This window comes from Entelurus aequoreus, unplaced genomic scaffold (assembly GCF_033978785.1).
Source record: "Entelurus aequoreus isolate RoL-2023_Sb unplaced genomic scaffold, RoL_Eaeq_v1.1 HiC_scaffold_84, whole genome shotgun sequence".
Lineage (NCBI taxonomy): Eukaryota > Metazoa > Chordata > Actinopteri > Syngnathiformes > Syngnathidae > Entelurus > Entelurus aequoreus.
The window spans coordinates 101,896-122,500 of record NW_026908016.1 but is presented as its reverse complement, the minus strand read 5'-3'; the positions used below and the strand labels follow the sequence as shown (position 1 = coordinate 122,500).

The 20,605-nt window shown below is 40.0% G+C and overlaps 1 long non-coding RNA gene across 2 annotated transcripts; it reads left to right on the top strand.

The window, feature by feature from the left end:
• Positions 1–9,745: 9,745 nt before the first annotated feature.
• LOC133645441 (uncharacterized) lies at positions 9,746–18,510 on the top strand. 2 transcript variants are annotated; one of them, XR_009825115.1, is made up of 4 exons: positions 9,746–10,271; positions 10,346–10,416; positions 14,529–14,653; positions 17,378–18,510. It is a non-coding gene; the product is annotated as an uncharacterized LOC133645441 (long non-coding RNA). The 2 variants fall into 2 exon arrangements; XR_009825114.1 differs by having other exon boundaries at positions 10,346–10,420.
• Positions 18,511–20,605: the final 2,095 nt, after the last annotated feature.

The following is a 20,605-nucleotide window of genomic DNA, read 5'->3' as shown; positions in this document are numbered from 1 at the left end:
TTTATTCACGGACCTTCGAATGATCATTAACGCTAATTGCAACATGTCAATCCAATTAAATTTGGTCTGTGCACAGATTTTAGCCAATTAGTTTTTTATGTTCTGGTCCATCCTTTCAACCTTGCCTTGGGACTCAGGATAGTACCCCAAACCTGTGTTCTAGTCCGAAAGCCTTTTCGACCAAGGCTAAGTGAGTATTTTTTTAATGGTTGCCGTTGTCTGACCTAATCTTTTTGGGGAAACCATGTCGGGGTACTAGGTCATTCACAAGTCATTTATTACTGATATTGCATCCTCTTTTGAGGTTGTTGTTGCTTCCGGCCAACCACTGTGATTGTCAACACAAGTCAGTACGTACCTTTTCCCTTGTACCGTATTGATCATATCAGTGAAGTCAAAGACTATACATGGTTCACCCTCACCTCCTCCATTTTCTAAATTTGATCTATTTAACTACTATCGATGTGTAAAATCGTTATTTTCAAATTAAAATTAGTTATAACTTCTTACCCACGGGAAAAACGTTAAAACTATGGAATGTGTCAGAGTCGGATGATTGTCGATTTTGTTCCAAGGAGTCTGTATCCACCCTCACTCACCCCCTTCTGTTTCTGAAAAAAGGACTGTGTTAGTCATACTATCACTTTCAGAAAAAGGTCAGCTAATAGTCAAGTAGCGGAGGACAGGTCATGTTTGAGGTCAATGATTGTCTCTTTAGCCTCTATGGTCCACTGGGGGGTGGTGTTAGGGTAGGGGACCCCTTAGCAATATCACAATTAACTCAAACTCAACTAAACCCTAGCTTTATGTAACTTATTCAATATGGTGAAAGTAACAAATATGCTTATATTTATATTGTCACCAATACTAGAAAAATACTACCCTTGTGGCGAATGCTTTAGCAATAGTATTTTGAAATTTTACCACACCTGGTAGCCCCAATAATTCATTAAGTCAAGCTCATGTTGTAGAAAGTTGAATGATGCGGACACGTTTGTTACTGAATACTTTCTATCAGACTTCTGCCATGGCAACTTTGTGTATGTAATGAGCAACTATAATTATTTGATATGCTTAAATGTGTAATGTGTCGTTCTAGCTCAGCTGTTGTGTAGCTGCTAGCTCCTCGTAGCCTACAGGTGTCTAAAGTGCAGCCCATAGTTATGTGTTTAACATAACCATGGGCTAAACCTAAACAATTGAAAATGTGGTATTTGGGTGTCGGTGTAATGTTTGGCAGCTACGCTGTGTCTTATCATTGGACCTAAGTTCTTTGGTTTTGTAGGCGAGACAGAGAGCAAGGGAACAATGTGGGACACAATTGTGTCCATCTTATACCATGCTAGCTGTTGCAAAGATAGGTCAACATGAGCAGCCACACCTTGAGTTCCAACATATATAAATAATCATAACACATGGCGAGTCGGGTGGCAGAACACACGGAAGCATCTCAGTCAGTCAGGGTTTTCACCGTTAGAGCCTGTTGTTTCAGGCTGTGGTATGCTTGGTAGTGGTGTCGCAGCTGGGTGGTTCAGCCGTCAGGTAACACCAGGAATGTTCCTTCTTTGCGATTTGAATGTCAGGGTACAGTCTGTAAAGGAGGTCCAGCAATCTGAACCGGAAGTGGTTTGGTGACAGTTAACCTTCTTGTGACCCCAGCGAAGCCTTCGACCTTTAAAGAGGAAGCACACAGTTTTTTTGGTACCTCTGCATTCAGAATCGAATGGGTGGCTGATAAAATTGTCCGTTGACACTCATGTCCAGCAGGGGTCCTGTCGGTACTTCCTGCTGCGGCTCCTGATGTGGGCGTTTGTTGGCACGACGGAACCTTTCCTGTTCGGAAATGTTCGGACAGTCACTACTCCAGTGACCAGGCTGGTCACAGCCGAAACAGTGTCTACCCCAGACTGGCTTTGACGCATCGTGTTGTCCACCACCCGAGTCCAACCGCACGTCTGTTGAGGATTCTTTCCTCCACCTGTTGGAACTCAAAAGCAAGGTCACCCACTGCTGAATATACCCTAGCTGATCTTTGACCTTTTGGTTCTTTTAACCTTTTATCTTCAGCGATCTGTAATTTAAGTAGTCGTTTCCTTGTTGCTCTGTCATTAGCCCTATTTTGCATGGGATGAATAAAATGTCCTGCCATATATTGTTTTTGGCACCGTGTATATCAGGGTTAACTTTGTCCAAAGTGTTTGGCCAAAGGTTCCCTCCCGGAGGTACAGGTGGGAAACAAGGTCAACAATGGCTTGCATGTATGCATCGGCAAGAGACTTATATTAAAGTAGGCCCCTATAATTGTCATGGGTCAAAAATGTCTGGTGTGCACCGCCCTCTGCTGGAGGAAAATGGTCAGACTTGCAAAATAAGCGGTTAATACTTTCTCTTTTAACGTTGATGTTCCAGGTAATTTAATGTTCAGTGAATGTATAGGATAGGCCGATGTCGTTGTGGCTTGTACAGCCCTTTGAGACACTTGTGATTTAGGGCTATATAGATAAACATTGATGGATTGATTGATGGTTGATGGTTGATGGTTGATTATATGACCAAAATGAACTTATTTCATTTATTCATTCATTTTCTATCGCACTCATAGTTTTATTCCATTTTGCATCTAATTATTCCTATTGATTTCTTCCCATTTCACTCAAACAACTAAACAAACAAATAAACAAACTTGCAGCTAACCACAATCAACAGCATACCATTTACGAATACCTTCATTTGTGACTTTCTCATCTTTCTTTCACTTTCGTTTTCCTTTACAAACAACCTCCTGTTCCCTAACTCTTCCTTACACTTCACACAATGTTTCTATTTTCTGTTGTCCTAGAAACCATTCACGTAACGTAAGGTTATAAACATCCTTTTCCCCTATTGTTAATGTCATTTGTCAAAAATGTCTGCCGTAGGAAAATGGACAGACGTGTAGAAGGGGTTAATTTTCGGAGGCAAGATCCATCTTAGAGGGGGCGTGTTAATACCTCCTTCTCTTGTCACTGGAGTAGGGGGCGGTGTCAGTCAAAGTCTGGGCGGGTCGTTTGAATTGTCTTGCGCATGCGCGGCAGACAAAAAACCAATCAGTTCATTCTGTCATTAATCATCGTTTCTTTTGCTGCATTTCGTTTTTCCACGTAATCCCCGTTTACTTTTATCATACGCCAAACTCTTAAATTCTCTCCCTGAGTGTTCCATTTTCACCAGCGCACACACACACACACACACACACACACACACACACACACACACACACACACACACACTCACCAGCACACTCTCTGCGTTTCACTTTACCATAAAACTTCCAGTTACTTTTTTTATTTTTATTTTTATTTTTTATTTTACCAGACGTTTGAGTTCACGACTTTTCGAGTATTGTAAACTCCCTCTTAACCCTTTCAAGGAACGTTCTCCTTTTTTTTTTCTCTTTTTTTTTTTTTTTTTCTACCTGCTAGTTCCATTGTCGACAACCGTCCATTCAATTGATCATTGAACGGTAGCCAATCATCACATTTTGCCCCGCTGCCATCACATTTCTGTTTGTCACACTCCAAGGCCATTGTGTCTATATTTTCTTAATTCTAGTGCCCTCAACGCAAAGGGATCTTCCAACCCGCTTCCTTAGTTTTAGTGTCTTATCACACTAGGATCTATCAACCCGCTTCCTTAGTTTTAGTGTCTTATCACACTGGGATCTATCAACCCGCTTCTTTAGTTTTAGTGTCTTATCACACTGGGATCTATCAACCCGCTTCCTTAGTTTTAGTGTCTTATCACACTGGGATCTATCACCCCGTTGCTCTTTTAGGCGGCGACCAACTACCCAGGGTGAGCCACACCCAACTATTAGTTCACTCGTCAATGAAACTGCCCGTCACGGTAATCGAGACACAATGCCGTGAGTTGCACACTCCAAGGCCATTGTGTCTATATTTTCTTAATTCTAGTGCCCTCAACGCAAAGGGATCTTTCAACCCGCTTCCTTAGTTTTAGTGTCTTATCACACTGGGATCTATCAACCCGCTTCCTTAGTTTTAGTGTCTTATCACACTGGGATCTATCAACCCGCTTCCTTAGTTTTAGTGTCTTATCACACTGGGATCTATCACCCCGTTGCTCTTTTAGGCGGCGACCAACTACCCAGGGTGAGCCACACCCAACTATTAGTTCACTCGTCAATGAAACTGCCCGTCACGGTAATCGAGACACAATGCCGTGAGTTGACCACTTATTTACAATTTTAATGCAATGGCAGGCTCGGCAAAAATGCAATCAATCTATCGAAATCACAGCTCTGCGTCTGGGGTACAATATAGTGTTTGACTTACAGACTTCAGGACAGACTCCTAATGCAGATTTTATCTAAAAAGAAAGGTTCTGCTCACCTTGAATTGGCCAATTGAGTCTGTCCAGAAGATTGCAAGAAGTCATCGATCAACAGCGTGCCATCTCGGACGAAGCCCCCAAATTGTTGCGTCGACAGCTCTTCCTCCCAAGGAAGTCAAAGTCTGCTGTCCACTCCCAAGTTCTTTTAATGGCAAATAAGCTGATGTTAAATTGACCACCAAAAGCAGTAGTTGGTATTTCGTTGTTTATTGTCAAAGCTTTGGCAATAATGAGACCAATCCAGCACCCAAGCGTTCCCTAGCCCGGTCCAGATCGGTCTAGCTCGGTCCCCCCCAAGCTCAGCACTCCCCTGTGCTCGTTATCTTAGGAATGTTATGGCAGTCTCAACAGCGCTCTGCCTGTCTACTCAAGGACACTCGAATCCAAGCACTTTGTACCACACGAGACATTAGCTGATGTAAATATGACTATAGGAGTTTTTAGAAAGAAGTAACACTTAAATATGGAAAATATCTCGTTCCATCACTATATTATCCCGGCCGACCTTCGGTGGGTACTCCAGATTGTTCCAAAACAGCAAATGAGGAAAACATGAAGGATTAGAGAGATGTTGTAATTGTATGTCACATTTTCCTACACCCCTAATATATATATATATATATATATATATATATATATATATATATATATATATATATATATATATATATATATATATATATATATATATATAAAATTTAAAAAATGCTAGAAAAATAATCTGTGATTAATCACAGATCTAGAGTGTGATTAATCTGATTAAAACAAATTAATCACTTGACAGCCCTTAGATATACGGTATAAATGTTAATTTTTGTATATGTATATATACATATACAGTATGTACAGTATATATATGTAGCTGAGTGGTTAACACTGGTAACTGTGCACCAAGGGGTACTGGGTACAAATCCCGGTCAGGTTACAAGACTCCAGCCAAAAGAGTCAGTGTTTTTTTACACGTCCATTTGTAGTTAACTGAGACAGGTTCTCATTTAAATATGTCATTGGGGCACCAAAATCTGACCTTCAGCCAACCAAGGGTAGCTGAGTGGTTAAAGCAGCTAGCTTCCAATCAAAGAGGACCGGGTTCAAATCCCAGTCATGGCCGAGCAGTGACTGGGTAAACTCCGGCTGGAGGAGTTACTTTTTTGTATCATAGTTTACTGAGACAGTTTCTCAATTAAATATGTCATTGGGGCCCGAAGTCTTGGCTCCAGCAGACCAATGATAGTAGAGTGGTTAAGGCAGCTAGCTGTCACTCAAAGGGGATTGGTTTCAAATCCACGTCATGTCGTGCAGTGACTAGGAAAGCTCCAACTGGAAGAGTTGCTGTTTTATATCCTAGTTTACTACGACAGGTTATGTCATTGGGGCCTGAAAACTGTGAATTGGCAGATAAAGGATAGCCGAGTGGTTATAGCAGCTAGCTCCCAATCAAAGGGTACTAGGTTCAAATCCAAGTCATGGTCCAACAGTGACTAGGAAGGCTCCAGCTGGGGAGTTATTGTTTTATATCATAATTTTCTGAGACAGCTTCTCAAATAAATATGTCATTGGGGCCCGAAATCTTGTCTCAAGAATAATTTGTTTCAACTATTAAATGAACCAAAAAATGACTTATTTTATCTTTGTGAAAATATTGGACACAGTGTGTTGTCAAGCTTATGAGATGCGATGCAAGTGTATGCCACTGTGACACTATTGTTCTTTTTTTTATATATATAAATGTCTAATGATAATGTCAATGAGGGATTTTTAATCACTGCTGTTTTGAAATTGTTACCAGTATTGATGCTGTTGTCGATAATGTTCATTTTTGTTTCACTACATTTGGATTGTTCCGTGTCATGTTTGTGTGTCCTCAATTGCTCTGTTTACTGTTGTTCTTAGTGTTGCTGGGGCGGGTTTGCTTTTGGAATTGGATTGCATTGTTGTGTATTGTTTTGTTGATTGATTAATAAATTCATAAAAATATTTAAAAAAATAAACATATATAAATCAAATGTTAACAATCAAATGTAGATACTTTTTCTTATGCTTTCTTTTACACCTGTTGGGAGTGCATTCCACATTGATGTGGCATAGAAAGAGAATGAGTTAAGACCTTTGTTAGATCGGAATCTGGGTTTAACGTGGTTAGTGGAGCTCCCCCTGGTGTTGTGGTTATGGCGGTCATTTACGTTATGGAAGTAGTTTGACATGTACTTCGGTTTCAGGGAGGTGTAGCGGATTTTATAGACTAGGCTCAGTGCAAGTTGTTTTACTCTGTCCTCCACCTTGAGCCAGCCCACTTTGGAGAAGTGGGTAGGAGTGAGGTGGGATCTGGGGTGGAGGTCTAGAAGTAATCTGACTAGCTTGTTCTGGGATGTTTGGAGTTTAGATTTGAGGGTTTTAGAGGTGCTAGGGTACCAGGAGGTGCATGCGTAATCAAAAAAGGGTTGAACGAGAGTTCCCACCAGAATCCTCAAGGTGCTTTTGTTGACCAGAGAGGAGATTCTATGGAGAAATCTCGTTCGTTGGTTGACCTTTTTGATTACCTTGGTTGCCATTTTATCACAGGAAAGATTAGCCTCTAGAATGGAACCTAGGTAGGTGACCTCATCTTTCCTGGTGAGAACAACGTCACCCACTTTTATAGTGAAGTCATTGACTTTCTTAAGGTTGATGTGGGACCCAAACAGGATGGATTCCGTTTTACCCAAGTGTATGGATAGCTTGTTGTCAGCGAGCCAGGTCCAAGTTCTACAGAGTTCAGCACTGAGGATTTTCTCCACCTGTGACTTGTCCTTGCCGGATACCAGCAGGGCCGAGTCATCCGCAAACAAAAACAATTCACAGTCGCATGCCGATGACAAGTCGTTTATGTATACCAGGAACAGTAAAGGCCCTAATATACTGCCTTGGGGGACTCCACAGCTCACTGAGAGGGGGGGGGGGACACGGTGCCGTTCACCTCTACCACCTGTTTCCTCCCCTCCAAGTAGGATTGCATCCAGCTCCATGAGGTTTTGTTAAATCCGATTGCTCTGAGCTTATCCAACAGTATCTGTTAGTCTGTCTCTACCCCCCTTGCTGAAGCGACATCCGGTGGTCCATGTATCCCAGAGTAAGCCTGTCTCCAGTTCTCCACTCTCTTCCCCTGACCCTACCCCTCTGGATAACGGTGACCCAGTTTGGACCGTCAAGGAGATCCTTGGGGTCCGTCGGCAAGGTAGGGGCCTGGTATTTTTGGTACATTGGGAGGGTTATGGTCCAGAGGATAGATCCTGGGTGCCGGCCTCCTACCTTGCTGACCCCACCCTTCTGGAGGACTTCTATCAGGTCAACCCTGGAGCTCTCCGGCGCTCGTCGAGAGCCTCGCATAAGAGGGGGGGCACTGTTACGGCGCTCGCGCAGTCTGCTTCTCCCTCCTCGGCAGGAGCTCCTCGAAGCTACGCTGCAAGCACCGCAGGACACGCCCCCGCACGCGCCCCGCAGACCGCGGCCACGCGCCTCCACAGCCGGCGGCAATCATCAATCAACGCACCTGGTCTTGACGAGAAGCAGCAGCATAAAGGCTCACTCCACTGACTACTCCACGCCGGAACAAAGCCCTGATTCAGTAAGCTTCACGTCTCTGGCTCCTCATCTGTGTCTCTCTCTTTTGCTCGCTTTGTCTCCCTCGTGCCTAGTCCTTATTTGTCCTTGTCATCTCCTGTTCCCACAGTACATCCGTGTCTCCGCAGTGAGCCGTGCGCCTCACCTGCCGATCTTCCCCCTGGACTCTGACTGCCTTCCTCGACCTCCGCAGTGGATGGAAAGAGTGGATGACTAAGAGTGTATGAATAAGAGTGTATGAATAAGAGTGTATGAATAAGAGTGTATGAATAAGAGTATATGAATAAGAGTGCATGACTAAGAGTGTATGAATAAGAGTGTATGAATAAGAGTGTATGAATATGAGTGGATGACTAAGAGTGGATGAATAAGAGTGTATGAATAAGAGTATATGAATAAGAGTGGATGACTAAGAGTGTATGAATAAGAGTATATGAATAAGAGTGTATGAATAAGAGTGTATGAATAAGAGTGTATGAATAAGAGTATATGAATAAGAGTGCATGACTAAGAGTGTATGAATAAGAGTGTATGAATAAGAGTATATGAATAAGAGTGTATGAATAAGAGTGGATGAATAAGAGTGTATGAATAACAGTATATGAATAAGAGTATATGAATAAGAGTGTATGAATAAGAGTGGATGACTAAGAGTGTATGAATAAGAGTGTATGAATAAGAGTATATGAATAAGAGTGGATGACTAAGAGTGTATGAATAAGAGTGTATGAATAAGAGTGTATGAATAAGAGTGTATGAATAAGAGTATATGAATAAGAGTGCATGACTAAGAGTGTATGAATAAGAGTGTATGACTAAGAGTGTATGACTAAGAGTGTATGAATAAGAGTGTATGAATAAGAGTATATGAATAAGAGTGCATGACTAAGAGTGTATGAATAAGAGTGTATGAATAAGAGTGTATGACTAAGAGTGTATGACTAAGAGTGTATGAATAAGAGTGTATGAATAAGAGTGGATGACTAAGAGTGTATGAATAAGAATGTATGAATAAGAGTATATGAATAAGAGTGTATGAATAAGAGTGGATGACTAAGAGTATGAATAAGAGTATATGAATAAGAGTGGATGACTAAGAGTGGATGAATAAGAGTATATGAATAAGAGTGTATGAATAAGAGTATATGAATAAGAGTGGATGACTAAGAGTGTATGAATAAGAGTATATGAATAAGAGTATATGAATAAGAGTGTATGAATAAGAGTGGATGAATAAGAGTGGATGAATAAGAGTATATGAATAAGAGTATATGAATAAGAGTGTATGAATAAGAGTGGATGACTAAGAGTGTATGAATAAGAGTATATGAATAAGAGTGGATGACTAAGAGTGTATGAATAAGAGTGTATGAATAAGAGTGGATGACTAAGAGTGTATGAACAAGAGTGTATGAACAAGAGTGTATGAATAAGAGTGGATGACTAAGAGTGGATGAATAAGAGTATATGAATACGATTATATGAATAAGAGTGTATGAATAAGAATGCATGAATACGAGTATATGAATAAGAGTGCATGAATAAGAGTGTATGAATAAGAGTGGATGACTAAGAGTGTATGAATAAGATTTATTCATGTATTTTATTATATAAAAATGGGAGCCATTACCTCCCTGCTTGGCACTCAGCATCAAGGGTTGGAATTGGGGGTTGAATCACCAAAATGATTCCCGGGCGCGGCCACCGCTGCTGCTCACTGCTCCCCTCACCTCCCTGGGGGTGATCAAGGGTGATGGTTCAAATGCAGAGAATAATTTCGCCACACCTAGTGTGTGTGTGTGTGACAATCATTGGCACTTTAACTGAACTTTTAATGATGTTATTCATATTATTCAGATTGAAAAGCTTAAGGGGCCGCATGTGGCCCCCGGACGTTCATTTGCCCAGGTCTGTGCTAAGGTGATCTCTAGAAGTGGTCCACACTCCATGTCAGTAGGTGGCGGTAATGCACACCAGAAGGTTGCTTGCCAACCTGCTATAAAAACAAAAGAAGAAGAAGAAGATCCACACTTCCGGGTGGTGATGACGTCGCGTCGTGACGTCATATTTCAAAATGGCAGAGCCCGCGGAAAGACCCCCTGGAGTCGACTCCATTTCCCAAGAAAAGATGTCAACAGCGCGACTTGTAACAATTATAAGGCCGAGGAGGGTTATTTGAACACACACCATTCAATTATTATAAATGAAAGTCACGTTTTTTAACCGCTCCGGTCTCGTCCCAGCGGAAGTGACGCTAGCACGTCATCAGAATACAACAGGTTGCTAACTAACACGCCTCCTATCATGTCAGCGCTGTTATTTGTTCCAATGTCATTCATTCCTTCTCATTTAGATCAACACGACGAGAGAGACATTCTGCCGCTAGACAAAGGTCACCGAGCAGCGACGAAGTTTGCATTTTCGGTAGGTGAGTGTTCAATTGTCCTCCGAGAAAAGTTGCATGAAGTCATTCTATTACACAGGTGAAAGTCATACACACATAATATGCTGGAAAAGTCCATTCATGTCAGCAATTAACTTCAAATGTCAAACTCATTTGTGATGTTAAAGGGAAAACAATACTTAACTGTGCTTGAATGTATTTATATTATTCAAATGTGAATTATGCTGTATAATAGACTGTATTTATGTTATTGACATGTGAATAATGCTGTATAATCAGTGTTGGGACTAACGCGTTACAAAGTAACTAGTAGTCTAACGCGTTATTTTTTATATTCAGTAACTCAGTTACCGTTACTACATGATGCGTTGCTGCGTTATTTGATGTCATTTCTTATGTAGTATCGGCTAAAAACAGAAGATCTGAGTGTGTTTTATTGGAGAGTTGCAGTGTCGTCCTTCTGAATGATTCCCGGGCGCGGCGCCGCTGCTGCCCACTGCTCCCCAAGGGGATGGGTCAAATGCAGAGGACAAATTTCACCACGCCTAGTGTGTGTGTGTGACAATCATTGGTACTTTAACTTTAACTTAACTTAATTCTTCCTGTGTCACAACGGGGACAAGAGAAGAGGCGCTGTGTGTGTGTGTGTGTGTGTGTGTGTGTGTGTGTGTGTGTGTGTGTGTGTGTGTGTGTGTGTGTGTGTGTGTGTGTGTGTGTGAGTGTGGGTGTGTGGGTGTGGAGAGGGGTGGGGGGTGGGGGCGTGTCTGTGTTTACTTAGAAGACATCATGGTGGAGCTGAAGCCGAGTTTCTTAACATGGAGATATTCTAGACTGACCATGTGTCTTCTTTTGCGGGGCTGTCCCGGGCGGAGTTTCTTAAATGCCTCAAATGTCCGGCAGGGTTGCGTATATTTTCAATGTACGTTCAGGGTTAAGATGGGGTTAAAAACAAAACTAGTTCGTGCAGCATTCGTGAGGGAGGGACAGAGAGAGCGAGGGAGTGGATTGATTGATTGAGACTTTTATTAATAGATTGCACAGTACAGTACATATTCCGTACAATTGACCACTAAATGGTAACACCCGAATAAGTTTTTCAACTTGTTTAAATCGGGGTCCACATTAATCAATTTATTTCAAACTGTCATTGCTCAAAACATAATATTGAATCAAAATCAATGTTATTATGAATTATTGACCTATCCAAGGTTCCCATTACTTCACATCAAATATTCCACTTTGAAAAATATTTTTGGTGGAAGATTTTGCATATTTTGTGTGTTTGCCATTAAAAACATAGTTTTGTTTGACAAAAAAGGGCGGAAAACAAACAGACAAAAAAACAACATAACTAAAACATTTTGAAATGAGGGATAGATCTGAAGTTGATGTAGACTCCAGAGATTTAAGCGTTAAATATAAAATGTTTGTATGCCCTGGCACACCATTATCATCATTTCATGACCCAAGCAAAACACTTTTTACACTTTTATACTGAAATAAATACACCTACAACTTATTCAATAAAAACATAGAAAAAACTACCAGCAGCGGTAAAGTTTAGATCCATGAAGGAAAGAAGAAAGTGAATGAATGTTTATAACTGAATACATTTACATATGTATACAAATTTGTTTTCTTTCTTTATTATTTTTTTTTATGAATTAACGTTTATGACAACCTTTTTCCAAAACACAATATATAATGTGAGATATAACAGGATAATGCATACGTTTATCTTTTTTGTTGTCAAAACGCTTACCAAAAAGTGGGACCCCAAAAATTTACTGTAGGACCCCATTTTTATGACTTGATGGGGTCCCTGGGACCCCATTTTGAAAATTCCTAGCGCTGATCAACAGATTGTATTATTCTCCAGTGCAATAACAGTACTTAAATGAAGGCTTAAAGGGCATTAATGGTAGCTTTAAAAAAAGAAGAAGAAAAAAACAAGTAACTAAATAGTTACTTTTCACAATAACGCATTACTTTTTGGTGTAAGTAACTGAGTTAGTAACTGAGTTGCTTTTGAAATAAAGTAACTAGTAACTGTAACTAGTTACTGGTTTTCAGTAACTAACCCAACACTGTGTATAATAGACTGTATTTATGTTATTCACAAGTGAATAATGCTGTATAATAGACTGTATTTATATTATTCACATGTAAAAAATACCTTAGTGTTTATTTTTATTGTGAGCGAACTGTGGTGCTGAATTTCCCCGAGGGATCAATAAAGTACTTTCTATTCTATTCTATTCTAAAAACATCCAAATCCATTGCTATTCTTTATATAAAGTAAGACACATGCTGAATAAGAAATATCTGCACATGATTCCTTGAGTAATTCGATTACAAAATACATTCGAGGAATTGTTGCTGCCTCGAGGTGTCGTACATTTTTTTTTTTTACGGCATTTTGCCTGGTTCACTAAACAGTAGTCAAAGCTCACGTTTCGCACAGACTGTTTAGGTGTTGCACAGCGTGTTTACGTCACAGATCATCCCCCCCTTGCACTGCACGACACCGCTCTTTTAAGTACGCTCGAGTTTAGAAAACGTTTAAACGGCACCGTATGATAATCATCAAAAACGCACGAGAGACAAGAACTTTGTTTATGCGGTCACACCACACAGCACATAGGGCTGTGAGCGCACCTGTTTTTATTAGCACATACACATTTTTAGCTGTGCGTGTCAGCCTTCAATAATGAAAACAGGCGTTTAGGAAATAAGACGATTAGGCCAACCACAATAATTGAGGGCACATCTTAACGTGTATAATTAAACAAAATTATGATTTATTCGATTAATCGATCGGGATATTCGATAGAATACTCGATTACTAAAATATTCGATAGCTGCAGCTGTAGTTATATTATTCTTTTATTTTTCCATATCTAACATACTGTGTTGAACTTTGGGGAAATGTTTATAGAACAAACACAGGCTCAATAATTCAACTTGAAAAAAGGGTCATTAGAATAATACACAAGGCTGGCTACGATGAACCTACCAATCCATTATTCGTAAGTTCTAATGTAGAGGTGTCAAACTCGTTTTAGATCGGGGGCCACATGGACAAAAATCTACTCCCAAGTGGGCCGGACTGGTAAAATCAAGGCACGATAACTTAAAAATAAAGACAACTTCAGATTGTTTGTTTTTTTCTTTGTTAAAAATAGAGCAAGCACATTCTGAAAATGTACAAATCATAATGTTGTTAGTTTTTTTTTTACACTTACATGTTGCGGTTAATAGTATTCTACCTTTATTTGTCGATATGTATACTTTCTGGTTAAATGATGTGATAATGTTCATCAGTCAACTCATTGGTGTTCATTTTTAATCTATTAAGATCAAATAATAATATGTTATTTAAATGGAGGCTTCTCACATGATGAGATAACTTCTGGAAATGACTGGCTCATAAGGGTCAAAGGTATAAATGTGTGTGTCCAAGTTAAAGGAAAAGGCAGGCTGTCTTCTTCTAATGGATTTATTACAATCTTTACAAGCTGGGTAACATTTGCTGTGGTCTGGAACAACATGGCACACAAACAACTATCAGAAATGCAGCCAATATTATGTACAGATCATGTGTCATGAGACATGCAAATATAATTGAAATGCACAGAGGACATAAGTAAAGGAAATTAAATGAGCTCAAATATTCCTACAAACGAGTCATAATGATGCAATATGTACATACAGCTAGCTTAAATAGCATGTTAGCATTGATTAGCTTGCAGTCATGCTCTGACCAAATATGCCTGATTAGCACTCCAACAAGTCAATAACATCAACAAAGCTCACCTTTTGTGCATTCGCGCACAGCGTAGAACGTTTGGTGGACAAAATGAGACAAAGAAGAAGTGGCATAAAACACGTCTTTCTGTGGCAGCGTCGGAGAAAGTTGTACATGTAAACAAACAACAATGAGTTCAAGGATCGCTGAAATTAGTAGGACAAAACAGTGCTTGCTAAATCCTCTCATCAGTGAAGCATGTTTAACATAAACAGTGGGACTTCTAACAATTAGGAAGGTTTGTGTCATGTTTGTTCTCCTACAGAAAATATATTCAAATAAAAATGTTCTTCATCTTTTTCCATTTTCACACATCTCTGAAAGAGGTCCAGGGAGCCACGAGGGCGGTGCTAAAGAGACGCGGGTTGCTGACCCCCGGCCTACACCCTAGACTGGCCGCCAGTTCATCACAGGACACATGAACAAGCCTTCGCCCTCAAATCAGAGAAGTATTCATTTACTCTAACATGATTTTTATTCAGTTCAATGCATTTATTGTCATTGTCATAGTGAATAACACACACACTGCATAGTAACCATGTATCAAAAATGCATTAGGTGGTGCAATCCTGACCCATGAAACGCGTAAACACAAAGGGTGCCACGAACGATGCACAAAATTCACAGTCTGGTATGGATCGGTACTTGAGCGGCGCCGTTCGATGCATTTTTTCAATACCCAAAAGAGGGAAATGTTCATGCCTTTTTTTTAACTTGTGGTTTATTGAAATTGTCGTTGTCCACGACAGAAAACGGTCGGCAAGGCGAGTTTATTTACAGAGCACAGTTCGTACTACAGGCAGGCCAGTCTAGTACCCGCACTCTTTTACTACGAAGCCACGCTGTTGTAACACGTGCAGAATGTGGCTCGGCGATATCTTACTGAAATAAGCAGGGGCGGCCATGAAAAAGACGTCGCTTGGATGGCAACTTTTGTTGCTCCAAAACCTGTATGTACCTTTCAGCATTAATGGTGCCTTCACAAACGTGTAAGTTACCCACTAATACACCCCCATATCATCAATCTTTATTGCAGACCTTAAGATCCATTTAAACATATAAAAACAGAATATAATACATTAAAAAACAAAACAATAAAAACATACATTAAAAACAAAACAAAACAAGTTTTCCATACAATTACAGACGCTGGGTTTTCAACTTTGCGCCTAGAACAATCCGGATGGTTCTTTTCCTCTTTGGACCGGAGGACACGACGTCCACAGTTTCCAAAAACAATTTGAAATGTGGACTTGTCAGACCACAGAACACTTTTCCAGTTTGCATCAGTACATCTTAGATGAGCTCGGGCCGAGCGAAGCCGGCGGCGTTTCTGGGTGTTGTTGATAAATGGCATTCGCTTTGCATTGTAGAGTTTTAACTTGCACTTACAGATGTAGCGACGAACTGTAGTTACTGACAGTGGTTTTCTGAAGTGTTCCTGAGTCCATGTGGTGATATCCTTTACACACTGATGTCGCTTTTTGATGCAGTACCAACACAAATACAACTTTGAAACTACGTGCTTTCTGAGATTACCGTAGTAACTAGTACATCATGCAAAAGCGCAGATTCCAACCAATCAGTCCATCTTAGATGAGCTCGGGCCGAGCGAAGCCAGCGGCGTTTCTGGGTGTTGTTGCATTTATCAACAACACCCAGAAACGCAGAGTTTTGAGGACGAAAATGAATTGATACCATTTTAGAATAAGGCTGTAACATAGCAAAATGTGGCAAAAAATGAAGCGCTGTGAATACTTTCCGGATGCAGTGTACAGTATAAAGGGCAGATCAATAGAAGTGATAATTAGACGTTGCAGTTCATGGGTGGGATGTGAGAGAGGGTCACTGCCTGAGGATACAGACGAGCTGTTGGCAAGTTGTCCTGGCACGTATAGACCTGTTCCTTCTACCTGAGGGCCGCAGGTGAGGAGCAGGGTGTTGTTGGTCACGCAGGATGCTGTGCACTCGCCTCAGACAGCAGGTAGTGTAGACTGTGCCCATCTCTGGAAGACTTGATTTTTTTTCAGCTGTTTTAATCACCGATTAGAGAGTCTGCTGTCATGGCACACTTATAAAAGCTCACTCTTACACTAGGAAGCGGAGTCATTCATTGCGCTTTACCTGACACATGAAACGTGACAAATACGATCGCTGAGATGAAACGGATCAGGCCCGTGAACAGGTTCTATCCGGATGAATTTGCTAAGTATACAAATGAGCTGAAATTTTTCTATGAAAGAAACTGCTGTTTTAAATGTGTCCACTAGATGTGGCAATGGCAATTCTTTGTATCTTTGTAGATGATGCTACATACAGTATGTACAAAAAAAATAAAACACATGATGTTAGTGCAACAGTCGAAGAAATTTAGCAAACTACATAAATAACATCCTGTAATTTGATTTTGATATTATTTTTTTTATCTTGTTATATTGAAAATGAACACCAATGAGTTGACTGATGAACATTATCACGTCATTTATTCAGAAAGTATAAATAACGACAATTAAAGGTAGAACACTATTAACTGCAACATGTAAGTGTAAAAAAACAACATGATTTGTTTATTTTTGAGAAATTCTATTTTTAAACCAAGAAAACAATCTGAAGTTGTCTTTATTTTTAAGTTATCGTGCCGTGATTTTACCAGTCCGGCCCACTTGGGAGTAGATTTTTCTCAATGTGGCCCCCGATCTAAAATGAGTTTGACACCTCTGGCCTAGATAAATTGGTAAACATCCTCACAAATATTGATATAAAGCATTACCGTATTTTCCGGACCATAGGGCACACCGGAATATAAGGAGCACTGCCGATGAATGGTCTATTTTTGATCTTTTTTTCATATATAAGGCGCACCGGATTATAAGGCGCAATAAAGGAGTCATAATATATATATTTTTTTCTAAATGTAAAAGACTTCCTTGGGGTCTACATAACATGTAATGGTGGTTCTTTGCTCAAAATGTTGCATAGATGATGTTTTACACATCATCTTCAAGCCGCTTCCGGGTGCGCCGTTTTGTGGGCGGTCTTATTTACGTGGCTCACCTTCGGCAGCGTCTTCTCCCCGTCATCTTTGTTGTGAAGTGTCAAAAGATGGAGCTAACTGTTTTAATGACATTCAGACTTTACTTCAATCAATAACGGAGCAGCATCTCCTCATCCAGAAACAACAACACCAGAAATGTGTCCCGTGAAAAACCGTCCGACCAGAACTCTAATAACTAAAGTTCCTTGGGTGAATAATGGTAACTCACTACACCGGTATGTTTTAGGGCTTTCATGGCGAGTTTACTGACTGAAATAAGTAATAACTTTACACTGCTTTTTATTAGAAATGGCAACAGCAGAGGATGGATGTCCCATAACAAGAAGGTGGAGAAAAAGAAGAAGCTTATCGACTACGGTGTCGGCACGGACTACAAAGGCGGACCTGCACAAATTTTCAGGTACCAGAAGGTAAGAAAAGTTTCTTTTGCATAATATTGCGAAACAAAACACCAGAAAATATGTCTTACCTTATACACACACCATAATAATACTCCTATGTTGAAGCACAGTACAATCCATCAAGCGGTGCAGTTTCATAGCTGACCAAAGTCCTACTAAAACATTTTGATAGATTTTTGAGCGCCGTGTGTAATGTTCTATATTTTCAAGGGAGCATATACAATGTTGGTGTTGTTTACTTGAGTCATATTGCGGTCTACACGAAATCAAATCAAATCAATAATGGAGCAGCATCTCCTCATCCGGAAACAACCACACCGGAAATGTGTCCCGTGAAAAACCGTTCAACCGGAACTCTCTAATAACTAAACTTCCTTGGGTGAATAATGTAAACTCACTACACCGGTATGTTTTAGCGCTTTCATGGCAAGTTTACTGACAGATATAAGTGAGAACTTGACACTACTTTATATTAGAAATGGCAACAGCGGAGGATGAATGTCACATAACAAGAAGATAGAGAAAAAGAAGAAGCTTATTAACTACAAAGGCGGACACACAATTTTTCAGGACTCATGCAGATCCCAAATACAGATCAGCAGGTACCAGAAGTTAAGAAAAGTTGCATAATATTGCGAAACAAAACGCCAGATAATGTCTTACCTTATACACACACCATAATAATAGTGGTATGTTTAATGCGCCGACAATCCTTCAAGCGGTGCGGCTTCATAGCTGACCAAAGTCGTGCTAAAACATTTTGATAGATTTTTGAGCGCCGTGTCTAATGTTCTATATTTTCAACGGAACATTTAAAATGTTGCTGTTGTTTACTTAAAACCCATCATAGTGCAGGCTACATGTATCTCTTATGTTTGACTGCCATCTACTGCTCACACTTATAATTACACCATGTACCAAATAAAATAGCCTCGAGGTGGGTAAGGATTTTAAATGCGCCTTATAGTCCGGAAATTACGGTAAACGCATTGGCCAAAAAGTGCATTGTGTGTCCTCGCCGCGATCTATTTTACATTGTTGAAATGTCGGCAAAGCAAATGTGAGTATGTGAAGAACGAACCTGGAGTGAAACAGCGCACAATTCAACGTCAAGTTCGGTCTCGATACCTTTCATCTTTACCATGGAAAAAAGGACGTACGCCAGGTTTTTGTGCATAAGCACAACATAACACGAGGCCCCTGCTGAATTGGGATCTGGTCACCCTTAGATATAGAGCAGTGGGAAAAGTGGAAGTGTGCCTGCTAACTCTCACATGCTGTGTGATTTGATAATAACATAAAAAAAGTCCACAATCCAATTTCACAGTGTGATGTTCAGTCAAAGGTCGTGCACTTTGGATCCTATTAAAAGTTCAAATGGACCGAGAGCACCCTCGCATAATGTAGGTGCACGGTGGTGATGATGGCGGTGGCAAATTAATATGTACAGTACAGTACATTATTACCTTTTTAACACTAAATTACAAAAAAAAAATGTTTTGCTAAAATGTCGTGAGGGGGGACCCTTACAAAAAATTCCAAAAAACGGACTTGCTTCAGCAGCACAATTCTGGTGCTGTAGTTTTAGGAGATGTCTAAAAAAGGTCATCAGGAGTCCCGACAAATCCCGAAATTGGCAGAAAATGCTTTTTCTGGGAAACCTTTTTTTCGCAATTTTTTTTTCCAAAAAACGGACTTGCTTCAGCAGCACAATTCTGGTGCTGTAGTTGTAGGAGATGTCTCAAAACGTCATCAGGAGTCCTGACTAAACCCGTAAATGTAAGAAAATGTATATTTTACGAAAAAAAAAATTTTTGTTGCTAAAATGTCGTAAAAAAAATTCAAAAAAACCGACTTGCTTCAGCAGCACAATTCTGGTGCTGTAGTTGTAGGAGATGTCTCAAAACGTCATCAGGAGTCCCGATTAAACCTGTAAATGTAAGGAAATACATATTTTACGAAAAAAAATATTTTTTTCCTAAAATGTCATAAAAAACATTCAAAAAAACCGACTTGCTTCAGCAGCACAATTCTGGTGCTGTAGTTGTAGGAGATGTCTCAAAACGTCATCAGGAGTCCCGACTAAACCCGTAAATGTAAGAAAATAAAAGAAAATGCATATTTTACGAAAAACATTTTTTGCTAAAATGTCGTAAGGGGGGACCCTGTCGTAAAAATTCCAAAAAACGGACTTTCTTCAGCAGCACAATTCTGGTGCTGTAGTTGTAGGAGATGTCTCAAAACGTCATCAGGAGTCCCGACTAAACCCGTAAATGTAAGAAAATGTAAGAAAATGCATTTTTTAAGAAAAACATTTTTTGCTAAAATGTCGTAAGGGACCCTGTCGTAAAAATGCCAAAAAACGGACTTGCTTCAGCAGTACAATTCTGGTGCTGTAGTTGTAGGAGATGTCTCAAAACGTCATCAGGAGTCCCGACTAAACCCGAAAATGGAAGAAATTAGAAGAAAATGCATATTTTACGGAAAAAAAATATTTTGCAAAATGTCGTAAAAAAATTCAAAAAAACGGACTTGCTTCAGCAGCACAATTCTGGTGCTGTAGTTGTAGGAGATGTCTCAAAACGTCATCAGGAGTCCCGACTAAACCCGTAAATGTAAGAAAATGTAAGAAAATGCATTTTTTACGAAAAACATTTTTTGCTAAAATGTCGTAAGGGGGACCCTTCGTAAAAATGCCAAAAAACTGACTTGCTTCAGCAGCACAATTCTGGTGCTGTAGTTGTAGGAGATGTCTTAAAACGTCATCAGGAGTCCCTACAAAACCTAAAAATGGCATAAAATACTTTTTTTGGGAAAACTTTTTTTTTTACAAAAATGTTTTCCAAAAAACGGACTTTCTTCAACAGCACAATTCTGGTGCTGTAGTTGTAGGAGATGTCTCAAGACGTCATCAGGAGTCCCTACAAAACCTAAAAATGGCATAA